Source organism: Styela clava, chromosome 10 (assembly GCF_964204865.1).
Source record: "Styela clava chromosome 10, kaStyClav1.hap1.2, whole genome shotgun sequence".
NCBI classification, from domain to species: domain Eukaryota; kingdom Metazoa; phylum Chordata; class Ascidiacea; order Stolidobranchia; family Styelidae; genus Styela; species Styela clava.
This window is the reverse complement of record NC_135259.1, coordinates 3,136,667-3,151,998: the sequence shown is the minus strand read 5'-3', so window position 1 is coordinate 3,151,998 and position 15,332 is coordinate 3,136,667. Positions and strand designations below refer to the sequence as shown.

General features: G+C 37.6%; 4 pseudogenes; all 4 read left to right on the top strand.

Annotated features, from left to right (window-relative positions):
* Positions 1-4,675: 4,675 nt before the first annotated feature.
* LOC144428226 (glutathione S-transferase Mu 1 pseudogene) lies at positions 4,676-4,993 on the top strand (annotated as a pseudogene).
* A 2,351-nt stretch (positions 4,994-7,344) lies between these two features.
* LOC144428225 (glutathione S-transferase Mu 2 pseudogene) lies at positions 7,345-8,025 on the top strand (annotated as a pseudogene).
* Positions 8,026-10,161: 2,136 nt separating this feature from the next.
* Positions 10,162-10,881, top strand: LOC120337997 (glutathione S-transferase pseudogene; annotated as a pseudogene).
* Positions 10,882-12,753: 1,872 nt separating this feature from the next.
* LOC144428224 (glutathione S-transferase Mu 2 pseudogene) lies at positions 12,754-13,434 on the top strand (annotated as a pseudogene).
* Positions 13,435-15,332: the final 1,898 nt, after the last annotated feature.

Genomic DNA, 15,332 nt, shown 5'->3' with positions numbered 1-15,332 from the left:
TTAATTGAGTAAGAAGATCTGCACCCCGGAATGTTCCCTTCTTAAACGTATGAGCTTGCATGTCCATATTTCAAAAACTAATAAGAAATAGGTTTGGTCACCTAGTCAATGTATATTTCACTCACTATACCCTGCAATATCATTTCCAGTTCTCTCAAAATCTTTCGTTGAAATTTCAGCTATATGTTCCACGGCTTAGTTTAACATCTACTTTCGTATCTCGATTCTTGACACTGTAACATCAACAACCTATAACTTCATAGTTAAGACACTCAACTACTTCCTGATACTCGAGAAATCAAAAAGTTCGCAACTGCTTAAAAACTTCAATATCACTCTTGTCTCTCGAGAATTGTATTAAGTTGTTATTGTTATTAAACACAACGCGATATCATATAGTTTTTTAAATTTTTTAGCTCGATTTATCATCTCTGAAGTGAAATCCCACCTCAAGTAGACGCGAGATTCAATTCACCATTAAAATCAAGAGGTATATTCGCACGGATATTGCTCACGTGAAGTACTTATGAATAAAGTGCTAGAATAACAATTATTCTCTATTTTAACTCAATGCGCCTTCCATATTCCATAACAGCCCAATCACTATTAATTTACAATAAAAGAAATTCTATCTCCAGGCGTAGCCTTGTCGTGTTCTTATGTTGTGCACCACTCGCTACACTGTAAAACATTTTAAGCAAAATTTTTCGAACTTTATTGTATTTCAATCTTTTTCACGTAGAGAATGAGCGAAGGTTCAGAAATACCTGTCTAGTTACTAAAGTACTTCTTTTGTCATGCGTGAACACAGATGAACAGAGCACAATTGCTTTCAAATTTTCTATCGCCTAATTGAGTGAAAAAAAAATGAACGTAAAAAAGATTTGATCTTAAATGTGGCCCATGTCCCATTCTCAGATATAATTATATACAAAAGTGTGGCCAAGTTCAATCTGTAGTATTCAATTGCCAATGTGATTAACAACAGAACTGAAATCATACTCGAGTTTTAAATCAATGCGACGGCGCATAACATCAATACTCATTTATTATTGTTAGAATGCATTTCGATTAGTTAAGTAAATTATTTTTCATCAATTGGATATACGGCCACTCATGAAACGTATCACAAGTCTGGAATAAGAGAGAAGGAGGTGTCAGGCCAGGTGTTGGCTGAGGGAATAAAAATGGCTTTCAAGTTATAACACGTCCGACGGGTATCTTGACTCTTCAATTACAACATGAGAGTAATGCTCAAATATGTGGAAACAAAAGTTAAAGAAAAGTGTTCCATAAGCTATAAAATGTGTTCAATTGAATTAACAAAAGAACCAACATTTAGGGTGAAATATTGGGTCCCATAGGAGTGATAGGACCCACGGAGAAAAGGAGTAGTGTCCTTAAGGCGACTTCTTTCAAGTTTGAGCAGTAAAATCGATTGGTTGATTAAGTACACAGAAAAGAGAATTTTTACCATCAACAACAACCCACACAACAACAATTTAGCAAAACAACATATGTATATACACCTAGCATTCAATGAAAGGATGCTCAAACGCACCATTTAGTTCCTGATTAAGAGAAAAAACATTTCACAAAACGTATAAAGTTTGACGCATCGGACAATTGTAGTTTTCATTACTTCCACGTACTATTTGGCCAACCATAAAAAGAACTTTCCAAATCTCTCATTTTCGATTCCCTGTGAAGTTTTGACTCGCCGTTTGCTTGCTGTTAAAAAACTTACGTTCGATCGCCACCCAGTGGCTATGTAAAATAGCGTTGAATTCTCATGATAAAACTAGAGCGAACGAATGAAAGTTTTCATTACATTTGCGTCTGGAGCAACCATTGAAGTGCATGACGCTACTGCGTGACATTGTTATATCTGTAACGTAAGTGCCAAAAATTACTGTTCAATGTTGAAAGAAAATATAGCTAGGAAAATTCGCATTTTCTCGCCTCTCCACAAACGATGTGCTTGAGATTACAACACTTTAACGCTAAGTGGCGACAATTAGGTAGAGATTACATTGATAACAGTGGTTCTGTCGGCTGGGATTGTAACGTACTAGGTCATTCAAGATCTGATGTTGTATATGCGATCTCGGGTCCGATCTCGCCAATTATCATGGTTGAGCTTGAGTTCGTAGTCACTCATATTCCGAACTCTCCTGTGGTTGCAAAAATTATTAATGCAGCCACTCCCCATGCTAACAATGACGCATCAGAACTCAATTTATGCGCCGGATGATCACCAGAGTTCATCTCCTCATGAGGGTGCGGTTCCTTTGCGTGTTCTAAACCTAGAGGAGCTGCGCCAAAAACTGTTCCGCTTGGTGGATGAATCTGTCTTAATGTACTCACCAGACGAGGCTTTCGTCCATCTTGGGGGGCAGTCTGAACATTGGTCTACGCGTGACTCTGTTTTCCAGGGTGCCGGACGCCGGCATTCAAACCATTATTTACGTTCAACCCAGAAACGGGCCAAATCAAACCAATTGAACGACGAACGGGGTGGGTATCGGCCGGGGTTTAGTCCTCAGTTGAGGACGGCTTTCTGGATAAATCAGAAAAGCACGGTTAGGTCGATCATCGAGGATTCACTTAGTGGTATGCGGTGCTCTATTTCATTCTTGATACTATAGAGGAGAAGGGCAGTGGGCAGTGCTTCTGTTTTGCTTCGATATACGCCAGCTCCAGCATAGCCGCCAAATCCTATTGCAACAGTCGCAACAGTTGGAGGCGCAACTTACAATATGTGAAGAGTTTACGCGATGGTCCGGAATGCAATTTAAACCATCCAAAAGTCGTCGTATCGGTCTTTGCTGGGCTGTCTCTTCGGAGGGGAGTTTAACGATGACCACTAACAATCTCCTGATCGAGAGCGCAAGAAGATAACTTAGGTGTTGCACAACGTGTCCAACACCATTCGGTTGAGACGGTGGGGCGAGCTTCGGGACCAGGGGAAGACAGTTACTCCGGTCCGGTTGCTCAAACCACTTTCTCTCCACGTCTGTCTCTCTCGCTCAGTTTCATATTTCGTGGGTTTTGAAAGCTCGATTGAATCTTCTGCCGCTGCGATCCGTTCGTAGACGGTTTACGGCATATGCGGAATCACGGGTGACTTGTAGTAAGTGTGGTTACGCAAACGAGACCTTTCCTTATGTGCTGAATCACTGTCGCCCAGTCAGGAATATCATCAAGGAGCGGCACGATTTGGTGCAGAAAGATATCTTGGCTCACCTAATTCCAGCCAGTGACGGGTGACTTGTAGTAAGTGTGGTTACGCAAACGAGACTTTTCCTTATGCGCTGAATCACTGTCGCCCAGTCATGAATATCATCAAGAAGCGGCACGATTCGGTGCAGGAAGATATCTTGGCTCACTTAACTCCAGCCAGGTTTTCTAGGTGCAATATCAACATAGTTTGCCAAGAGCACATTGCTAGAACAGCTGAGATGCTGCGCCCCGATTTGATTCTCGATGAAATCGGGACAAATTGGGTCGTAGTACTCGATGGGTTGGTTGTGCCCATTCGAGGCCGCTATAGATGACGCGGCCCGTCGGAAACACTCAAAGTATGAGGAGTTATGCCGCTCCATTGGTCTTGCTACAGCGGTCTCCCGCAAATGAGTCAGGTATTCCATCCGGGGCTCCCACCCGCGTTTGGAGGGTTTGATGATTGTGAGCTTGAGTGTTTGTTTTATAATTTGATTGGTCAAAATCACCCGGTTGATTCCCACTAGCTGAAATAACTCCACTGATCCAGTGGCTCTAAATTTGTTTGGTTATAATTTATTCCCGTCCCCACCACTTACCTCCACAAATTCACGCTCAAACTGGGCATGGAACACCATATATATGCTTATTATTTTTATACCGCTAGCCCCATTGGGGGCTAGGGGTGTGTGTGTGTGTGTGTGTGTGTGTGTGTGTGTGTGTGTGTGTCTTATTCAGGTTAAATATCATTTGTATAAATACTGTTTTGGCCCTCCTGCGTGGGGAGGCCAGGATTACTGGCGATGTACCGAAATAAAAGTACTCAAAGTTTAAGATATTAGCTATATATTGTGAATTCATTCTGGACAAACAACACAAATTGGGGATTGTAAGTGACTTAAATTCATTTTCTATCAAATTCAAATTTCTTTTGCAGCGCCCGCGCGTGGAGACTTGTAGACCCACAGTTAAATCACCTTAAAACCTATAGTCTTACGCTCTCGCATTCAACTGAGTAATTCAAGCAAGTTGAAAAATACACATACATCATTCATTCTCAATGATGGTTTAGTTAATAATTAACTATATGATCCGTCGTGAAAGCCTAACACTGTTTTGCAGCGCAAGCGACATTATTAGCATGATGGCAAGTTTGCGACAGGTAATGCCAACAGGAGCAGAAACATTGAAGGTAGCTTAGAATACTTATAAAATCAATATAAGACTATGAGAGATATAAAATAAGATCGCATTTTATAAAGCTCGATTAGTAATACCAGTGTAAATGATACGGGCATGAACAAATTTTCTGTGCGAAATAGGAGGCGGTTATTACTTGAAACCAAGAGTTTTATATTTTTAATAGTATTGACCAACACTTCTGCCTCAACATTATATGTATTTTAATATTCAAGATAAAAATATTTCTCTATACAGGAGTATTTAATACAAAATGGGTAAACTTACTTTCGGGTATTGGGCACCGCGGGGTTTAGCTGCTCCTGCAAGAATGCTTTTAGTGTACGGTAATATTGACTACGAAGAAACAACTTACCGATTATCTTCTCCAGATGCAAAGTGTGCTGAGTGGATTGCTGACAAACAAAGAATGGCCTCAGAAGGTTTTGATTTTCCAAATCTACCGTATATTATCGATGGAAGCGTTAAAGTAACACAAAGTTGGGCGATATTCAAGTATCTCGGTAGAAAACTTGGACTGATGCCAAATACAGACGACAAGATATGTCAAGCTGAAATATTGGAAGGCTAAATACAAGATCTACGGACTTTAAACTACGGTTTTTACTCACCGGATCTTTACGAAAAACAAAAAGAAATCAAGCAAAGGCAAGAAAAAAAGATTGAATATCTTGAAAAGTATTTTCAAGGCAAGAACTTTGTGCTGGGAGATGAGATCTCGTACCTTGATTTTCCTTTGTTTGAGACCCTGGATCATCACCGACTATTTTTTGCTGACATTTTTGATAAATCACCTAATATTCAAGCTTACATGAAACGATTCGAATCATTGGAAAAGCTGGCAAAATACTTCAGTCCCGAAAAGTACAAGAAATTTCCAATCAATGGACCGATGGCCATCTGGGGAGGAAAGGATTATGATGACAGAAAATAGAGGAATCGTCGTGACATCTTGAGAATGGAATCAATGAAAATTGACCAGTTAACATGAAACAATTGGTCAACTTCGAGACTTCTAATTTTTGCCTTTACATACGTTTTTTGTCAATTCTAATAAAAACGGCCTGTTTTAAAACTGTTTTGCATCTTTTGTATATATTTGGTACTGAATTATCTTTTGCATCTCCGTTAAACTACGGCAAAGCATTGCCCTATTAGCTGCTGCGCACGCTGCCGGAATAATGCTTTAAAAAATATAAGAAAAATTTGCTTCGACTCTTTTCGCCTATATCGCCAAGTTAGTATCTACACCAAATACATAAGATTTCAATAGCAATGTTTATTCGAGATACAGAGAGAAGCTCTGATTCATCATGTCACCGAATCCAAATTTTTTACGTAGTGCCCGCGCATAAAGACTTGAAGATTCATGGTTCAATCAACTAATATTCTATAGTCTTACGCTGTCGCCTTCCAACTAAGTCAGGCAAGTTGCAAAATACACATATATCATTCATTCACAATAATGGTTCAGTTAATATTTAACCATATAATCCATCATAAATAAATGCTTACCACGGTATTGCACCGCAGGCGACAATATTATCATTGTAGTATAAGTTCGCGATAGTTAAAACCAACAGGAGCAGAAACGTCAAAGGCAGCTTAGAATAATTATAATAAAATATTTACAAGATTATGAGAGATAAAAAAACTAGTTGAGACTTTGTCAAACATATCTGTTAAACCTTCCACCATCAAAAATTCATACAGCATGTTTAGGAAAAATGCCAGATTTTAATATTTGCTATCGTTTTCCTCATGTCATCAAGCATTTTGGCCTCTAACTGAAAACTTTCTGTATCTGTCGAAATTGAAGTAAGCGGCGACTCGTTCTAAAGATTCAAATCGTTTCACGCACTGCTGGATATTACGACATTGGTAAAAATATCAGCGAAAAACAGACAATGATAGGTTTCGTACAATGCGAAACCGAAAAAAGAAAACTTTTCACCAAGTCATAATGATTTTCTTTTTATCGTTTTATTTTGTTGATGAATATGACTAATGTAATGTATGTTATCTTCCATAATATTCTTCCCGTCCGTCCGTCTCTGTTGGTATTTCGGGACCTAGCTAAAATAAAAAACTGGATTGCGCGGCGTTAAACTTAAGTCCGCTCTGCGTTTCGTCACTACTATCACATGGCCCTCGCTTGAAAACAGAGGAGTGTTTTTACTAAAATAAAGAAACGAATCGTTAGAAAAAAGGATTTGAATCTCGGGATCCCAACCCCAGTTGGAATAGCTGAAAAAACGTTCTGCTATTAGATACAAATATATGCTAAAATTGCTCTGTGGGCCGCACGGAATGTAGCAGCATGGCAGGGTTTGGAACACCCTAGTCTGCTTTATCAAAAAACTCCCGACGTCGCTGACCCCTATCGTCAGAAATGCGATCGTTGAAAAGCGATCGATGTTGAATTAAAAAAATAAAATTTAAAAAAAAAATGCAGCAACAAGGAGAATACTAGGAAGAAAAACAACAACAATTTAGGAAAACGACTCATAGGCCCACTTCGTGTCCAATATATAAGTTTCAGTGTTTATTTTTAATAAAGAAGGTTAATATGATACTTGAAGACGAAAAATAGGCGAACATTTTGAAGTTTGAGTCGTCTGGTGAACTCGTAATATTTTAATGAACACCGATAAACTATATAAAATTCTGCTATAAAATTTATGTTGTGCTTGTCCTCTTTGCTTGGTGCCCGGAGCACGTGCTTTTAATGGTTAATCCAGCGCTGAGTGGGACATAACATTTCCGAGACACTCGGAAATTATTGGTATCGTATTCTATAAAAAATCGAGTATACCTTTTGATTAGAAATCATAGGGCGAATAAACAAATTTACTGTTCGAATTATAAGTAGTTTAATAATCAAGATAAAATCATTCTCTATACAGGAGTTTTTAATACAAAATGAGTAAACTTACTTTTGGGTATTGGGCAGTGCGGGGTTTAGCTGCTCCTGCAAGAATGCTTTTAGTGTACGGTAATATTGACTACGACGAAACAATATACCGATTTTCTTCTCCAGATGCAAAGTGTGCTGAGTGGATTGCTGACAAACAAAGAATGGCATCAGGTGGTTTTGATTTTCCAAATCTACCTTATATTATCGATGGAAGCGTTAAAGTAACGCAAAGTTGGGCGATATTCAAGTATCTCGGTAGAAAACTTGGACTGATGCCAAATACAGACGACAAGATACGTCAAGCTGAAATATTGGAAGGCGAAATACAAGATCTCCGGACTTTAAACTACAGTTTTTTCACACCGGATCTTTACGAAAAACAAAAAGAAATCAAGGAGAGGCAAGAAACAAAGATTGAATATCTTGAAAAGTATTTCCAAGGCAAGAACTTTGTGTTGGGAGATGAAATCTCGTACCTAGATTTTCCTTTGTTTGAGACCCTGGATCATCACCGACTATTTTTTGCTGACATTTTTGATAAATCACCTAATATTCAAGCTTACATGAAACGATTCGAATCATTGGAAAAACTAGCAAAATACTTTAGTCCCGAAAAGTACAAGAAATTTCCAATCAATGGACCGATGGCCATCTGGGGAGGGAAGGATTATAATGACAGGAAATAGAGGAATCGTCGTCGTGACATTATGGACATGAAATCTAGGAAAATTGTCCAGTCAACATGAAACAATTAGTCAACCTGAAGGCTTCTATTTTTGCCTTTAGATACGGTTTTGTTTTTTTGTCAATCCTAATAAAACAGCCTGCTTTAAAACAAATTTTTCTGTATCTTTTTTTCTATATTTGGTATTGAATTATCTTTCGCATCTCCGTTAAACTACGGCAAAGCATTGCCCTATTAGCTGCTGCGCACGCTGCCGGAATAATGCTTTAAAAAATGTAAGAAAAATTTGCTTCGACTCTTTTCGCCTATATCGCCAAGTTAGTATCTACACCAAATACATAAGATTTTAATAGCAATGTTAATTCGAGATATCAGAGAGAAGCTCTGATTCATCATGTCACCGAATCCAAATTTTTTACGCAGTGCCCGCGCATAAATACTTGAAGATCCATGGATCAATCAACTAATATTCTATGGTCTTACGCTGTCGCCTTCCAACTAAGTCAGGCAAGTTGCAAAATACACATATAGCATTCATTCACAGTGATGGTTCAGTTAATAATTAACCATATAATCCATCGTAAATAAATGCTTACCACTGTATTGCACCACAGGCGACATTATTAGCATTGTAGTAAGTTCGCGATAGGTAATACCAACAGGAGCAGAAACGTCAAAGGCAGCTTAGAATAATTATAATAAAATATTTACAAGATTATGAGAGATAAAAAAACTAGTTGAGACTTTGTCAAACATATCTGGTAAACCTTCCACCATCAAAAATTCATACAGCATGTTTAGGAAAAATGCCAGATTTTAATATTTGCTATCGTTTTCCTCATGTCATCAAGCATTTTGGCCTCTAACTGAAAACTTTCTGTATCTGTCGAAATTGAAGTAAGCGGCGACTCGTTCTAAAGATTCAAATCGTTTCACGCACTGCTGGATATTACGACATTGGTAAAAATATCAGCGAAAAACAGACAATGATAGGTTTCGTACAATGCGAAACCGAAAAACGAAAACTTTTCACCAAGTCATAATGATTTTCTTTTTATCGTTTTATTTTGTTGATGAATATGACTAATGTAATGTATGTTATCTTCCATAATATTCTTCCCGTCCGTCCGTCTCTGTTGGTATTTCGGGACCTAGCTAAAAAAAAAACTGGATTGCGCGGCGTCAAGTCCGCTCTGCGTTTTGTCACTACTATAACATGGCCCACGCTTGAAAACAGAGGAGTATTTTTACTAAAATAAAGGAACAAAGCGTTAGAAAAAAGAATTTGAATCTCAGGATCCCAACCCCAGTTGGAATAGCTAAAAAACTCAAAAACGTTCTGCTATTAGATACAAATATACGCTAAAATTGTTCTGTGAGCCGCACGGAATGTATCAGCATGACAGGGTTTGGACCACCCTGGTCTACCTTATCAAAAAAACTCCCGACGTCGCTGACCACTAGATCGTTGAAATGCAATCGTGCGATCGATGTTGAATAGAAAAGAAATTTTTTTAAAATAAAAATGCAGCAACAAGGAGGATACTAGGAAGAAAAAAACAACAATTTAAGAAAACGACTCATATAGGCCCAATCGTGTCCAATAAATAAGTTTCAGTGTTTATTTTTAATAAAGAAGGTTAATATGATACTTGAAGACGAATAATAAGCGAACACTTTGAAGTTTGAGCCGTCTGGTGAACTCGTATAATATTTTAATAAACACCAATAAACTATATAAAATTCTGCTCTAAAATTTTTGTTGTGCTTGTCCTCTTTGCTTGGTGCCCTAAGCATGTGCTTATATTGTTTATTGGTTAATCCAGCGCTGAGTGGGACACAACATTTCCGAGACACTCGGAAATTTTTGGTATCGTATTCTATAAAAATTCGAGTATACCTTTTGATTAGAAATCATAGGGTGAATAAACAAATTTACTGTTCGAATTATAAGTAGTTTAATAATCAAGACAAAATCATTCTCTATACAGGGGTATTAAATACAAAATGGGTAAACTTATTTTCGGGTATTGGGCTCCGCGGGGTTTAGGTGCCCCTGTAAGAATGCTTTTAGTGTACGGTAACATTGACTATGAAGAAATAACATACCGATCACCTTCTTCCGGTGCAAAGTGTGCTGAGTGGATTGCTGACAAACAAAGCATGACATCAGAAGGTTTCGATTTTCCAAATCTACCTTATATTATTGATGGAAATGTTAAAATAACACAAAGTTGGGCGATATACAAGTATCTCGGTCGAAAACTTGGACTGATGCCAAATACAGACAACAAGATATGTCAAGCTGAAATATTGGAAGGCGAAATACAAGATCTCCGGACTTTAAACTACGGTTTTTACTCACCAGATCTTTACGAAAAACAAAAAGAAATCAAGGAAAGGCAAGAAACAAAGATTGAATATCTTGAAAAGTATTTCCAAGGCAAGAACTTTGTGTTGGGAGATGATATCTCGTACCTAGATTTTTCTTTGTTTGAGACCCTGGATCATCACCGACTATTCTTTGCTGACATTTTTGATAAATCACCTAATATTCAAGCTTACATGAAACGATTCGAATCATTGGAAAAACTGGCAAAATACTTCAATTCCGAAAAGTACAAAAAATTTCCAATTAGTGGACCCATGGCCATCTGGGGAGGAAAGGATTATGATGACAGGAAATAGAGGAATCGTCGTGACATTATGGGCATGGAAGCTATGCCCAGTCGACTTTAGACAGGGGCTTTGTTTTTATCAATTTTAAAAATAATTTTTGAATGTAAAAACAAATTCGCTCAAACTCTCTACTCTCTTCGCCTAGCTCTCTCTCAAAGATAGTACCTACACCAAAGTCATAAGATTTTGACAGCAGTGTTTATTGGAGAAATCACGGGAAAGCTTATATTGAAGAAAAGGCAAGTTAAGAAACATACCTCGCGGGACTGCTAAACACAACCCAAAGCAGGTTGACAGGAGCCCGCATATTGCCAACATTTGATAACACTAGGGTGTTAATACGATATATGAAGAATGTACTGAGAGCGATGGCAACGACTCCTCGCTGTTACTGGGTAGTTTGCGTAATTGCTTGTCAGTTGCGACTCCCATAGCCTACCACCTTTGTTGACACGTTATGCTACAGGTTGAGAGGTGTCATGTTTTTGTTTTAACCAGTGTTTTGCAACATTTTCGTTAAATTCTTCCCTTCGCTTATATTGGAACTTTTTATGAGGCGCAGTTCTTACCACTTCATGGCAGTTCCTGCCACGAACGTACCGCGGCGTCTCTTGCCATGGTTTTATGGCCCGGTATATTTACAAAGTCATGTACAATATTTTAGTTTATCATGCGGAATTATATCTACTTAAACCTAAACCTAACCCCAAATACATCAAAATTGTATTCATAAGAAAAGTGTTCCAACTTACTCAATATTTATCACCATCACCATTTATTTATCATTATCACCATTTATTACCATATCTGGTAAACCTTCCACCATCAAAAATTCATACAGCATGTTTAGGAAAAATGCCAGATTTTAATATTTGCTATCGTTTTCCTCATGTCATCAAGCATTTTGGCCTCTAACTGAAAACTTTCTGTATCTGTCGAAATTGAAGTAAGCGGCGACTCGTTCTAAAGATTCAAATCGTTTCACGCACTGCTGGATATTACGACATTGGTAAAAATATCAGCGAAAAACAGACAATGATAGGTTTCGTACAATGCGAAACCGAAAAACGAAAACTTTTCACCAAGTCATAATGATTTTCTTTTTATCGTTTTATTTTGTTGATGAATATGACTAATGTAATGTATGTTATCTTCCATAATATTCTTCCCGTCCGTCCGTCTCTGTTGGTATTTCGGGACCTAGCTAAAATAAAAAACTGGATTGCGCGGCGTTAAACTTAAGTCCGCTCTGCGTTTCGTCACTACTATCACATGGCCCTCGCTTGAAAACAGAGGAGTGTTTTTACTAAAATAAAGAAACGAATCGTTAGAAAAAAGGATTTGAATCTCGGGATCCCAACCCCAGTTGGAATAGCTGAAAAAACGTTCTGCTATTAGATACAAATATATGCTAAAATTGCTCTGTGGGCCGCACGGAATGTAGCAGCATGACAGGGTTTGGAACACCCTAGTCTGCTTTATCAAAAAACTCCCGACGTCGCTGACCCCTATCGTCAGAAATGCGATCGTTGAAATGCGATCGATGTTGAATTAAAAAAAAAAAATTTAAAATAAAAATGCAGCAACAAGGAGAATACTAGGAAGAAAAACAACAACAATTTAGGAAAACGACTCATAGGCCCACTTCGTGTCCAATATATAAGTTTCAGTGTTTATTTTTAATAAAGAAGGTTAATATGATACTTGAAGACGAAAAATAGGCGAACATTTTGAAGTTTGAGTCGTCTGGTGAACTCGTAATATTTTAATGAACACCGATAAACTATATAAAATTCTGCTATAAAATTTATGTTGTGCTTGTCCTCTTTGCTTGGTGCCCGGAGCACGTGCTTTTAATGGTTAATCCAGCGCTGAGTGGGACATAACATTTCCGAGACACTCGGAAATTATTGGTATCGTATTCTATAAAAAATCGAGTATACCTTTTGATTAGAAATCATAGGGCGAATAAACAAATTTACTGTTCGAATTATAAGTAGTTTAATAATCAAGATAAAATCATTCTCTATACAGGAGTTTTTAATACAAAATGAGTAAACTTACTTTTGGGTATTGGGCAGTGCGGGGTTTAGCTGCTCCTGCAAGAATGCTTTTAGTGTACGGTAATATTGACTACGACGAAACAATATACCAATTTTCTTCTCCAGATGCAAAGTGTGCTGAGTGGATTGCTGACAAACAAAGATTGGCATCAGATGGTTTTGATTTTCCAAATCTACCTTATATTATCGATGGAAGCGTTAAAGTAACGCAAAGTTGGGCGATATTCAAGTATCTCGGTAGAAAACTTGGACTGATGCCAAATACAGACGACAAGATACGTCAAGCTGAAATATTGGAAGGCGAAATACAAGATCTCCGGACTTTAAACTACAGTTTTTTCACACCGGATCTTTACGAAAAACAAAAAGAAATCAAGGAGAGGCAAGAAACAAAGATTGAATATCTTGAAAAGTATTTCCAAGGCAAGAACTTTGTGTTGGGAGATGAAATCTCGTACCTAGATTTTCCTTTGTTTGAGACCCTGGATCATCACCGACTTTTTTTTGCTGACATTTTTGATAAATCACCTAATATTCAAGCTTACATGAAACGATTCAAATCATTGGAAAAACTGGCAAAATACTTTAGTCCCGAAAAGTACAAGAAATTTCCAATCAATGGACCGATGGCCATCTGGGGAGGGAAGGATTATAATGACAGGAAATAGAGGAATCGTCGTCGTGACATTATGGACATGAAATCTAGGAAAATTGTCCAGTCAACATGAAACAATTAGTCAACATGAAGGCTTCTATTTTTGCCTTTAGATACGGTTTTGTTTTTTTGTCAATCCTAATAAAAACAGCCTGCTTTAAAACAAATTTTTCTGTATCTTTTTTTCTATATTTGGTATTGAATTATCTTTCGCATCTTCGTTAAACTCTGGCAAAACATTGCCCTATTAGCTGCCGCGCACGCTGCCGGAATAATGCTCTAAAAAATGTAAGAAAAATTTTCTTCGACTCTTTTCGCCTATATCGCCAAGTTAGTATCTACACCAAATACATAAGATTTTAATAGCAATGTTTATTCGAGATATCAGAGAGAAGCTCTGATTCATCATGTCACCGAATCCAAATTTTTTACGCAGTGCCCGCGCATAAATACTTGAAGATCCATGGATCAATCAACTAATATTCTATAGTCTTACGCTGTCGCCTTCCAACTAAGTCAGGCAAGTTGCAAAATACACATATATCATTCATTCACAATAATGGTTCAGTTAATATTTAATCATATAATCCATCATAAATAAATGCTTACCACGGTATTGCACCGCAGGCGACAATATTATCATTGTAGTATAAGTTCGCGATAGTTAAAACCTACAGGAGCAGAAACGTCAAAGGCAGCTTAGAATAATTATAATAAAATATTTACAAGATTATGAGAGATAAAAAAACTAGTTGAGACTTTGTCAAACATATCTGTTAAACCTTCCACCATCAAAAATTCATACAGCATGTTTAGGAAAAATGCCAGATTTTAATATTTGCTATCGTTTTCCTCATGTCATCAAGCATTTTGGCCTCTAACTGAAAACTTTCTGTATCTGTCGAAATTGAAGTAAGCGGCGACTCGTTCTAAAGATTCAAATCGTTTCACGCACTGCTGGATATTACGACATTGGTAAAAATATCAGCGAAAAACAGACAATGATAGGTTTCGTACAATGCGAAACCGAAAAACGAAAACTTTTCACCAAGTCATAATGATTTTCTTTTTATCGTTTTATTTTGTTGATGAATATGACTAATGTAATGTATGTTATCTTCCATAATATTCTTCCCGTCCGTCCGTCTCTGTTGGTATTTCGGGACCTAGCTAAAATAAAAAACTGGATTGCGCGGCGTTAAACTTAAGTCCGCTCTGCGTTTCGTCACTACTATCACATGGCCCTCGCTTGAAAACAGAGGAGTGTTTTTACTAAAATAAAGAAACGAATCGTTAGAAAAAAGGATTTGAATCTCGGGATCCCAACCCCAGTTGGAATAGCTGAAAAAACGTTCTGCTATTAGATACAAATATATGCTAAAATTGCTCTGTGGGCCGCACGGAATGTAGCAGCATGACAGGGTTTGGAACACCCTAGTCTGCTTTATCAAAAAACTCCCGACGTCGCTGACCCCTATCGTCAGAAATGCGATCGTTGAAATGCGATCGATGTTGAATTAAAAAAAAAAAATTTAAAATAAAAATGCAGCAACAAGGAGAATACTAGGAAGAAAAACAACAACAATTTAGGAAAACGACTCATAGGCCCACTTCGTGTCCAATATATAAGTTTCAGTGTTTATTTTTAATAAAGAAGGTTAATATGATACTTGAAGACGAAAAATAGGCGAACATTTTGAAGTTTGAGTCGTCTGGTGAACTCGTAATATTTTAATGAACACCGATAAACTATATAAAATTCTGCTATAAAATTTATGTTGTGCTTGTCCTCTTTGCTTGGTGCCCGGAGCACGTGCTTTTAATGGTTAATCCAGCGCTGAGTGGGACATAACATTTCCGAGACACTCGGAAATTATTGGTATCGTATTCTATAAAAAATCGAGTATACCT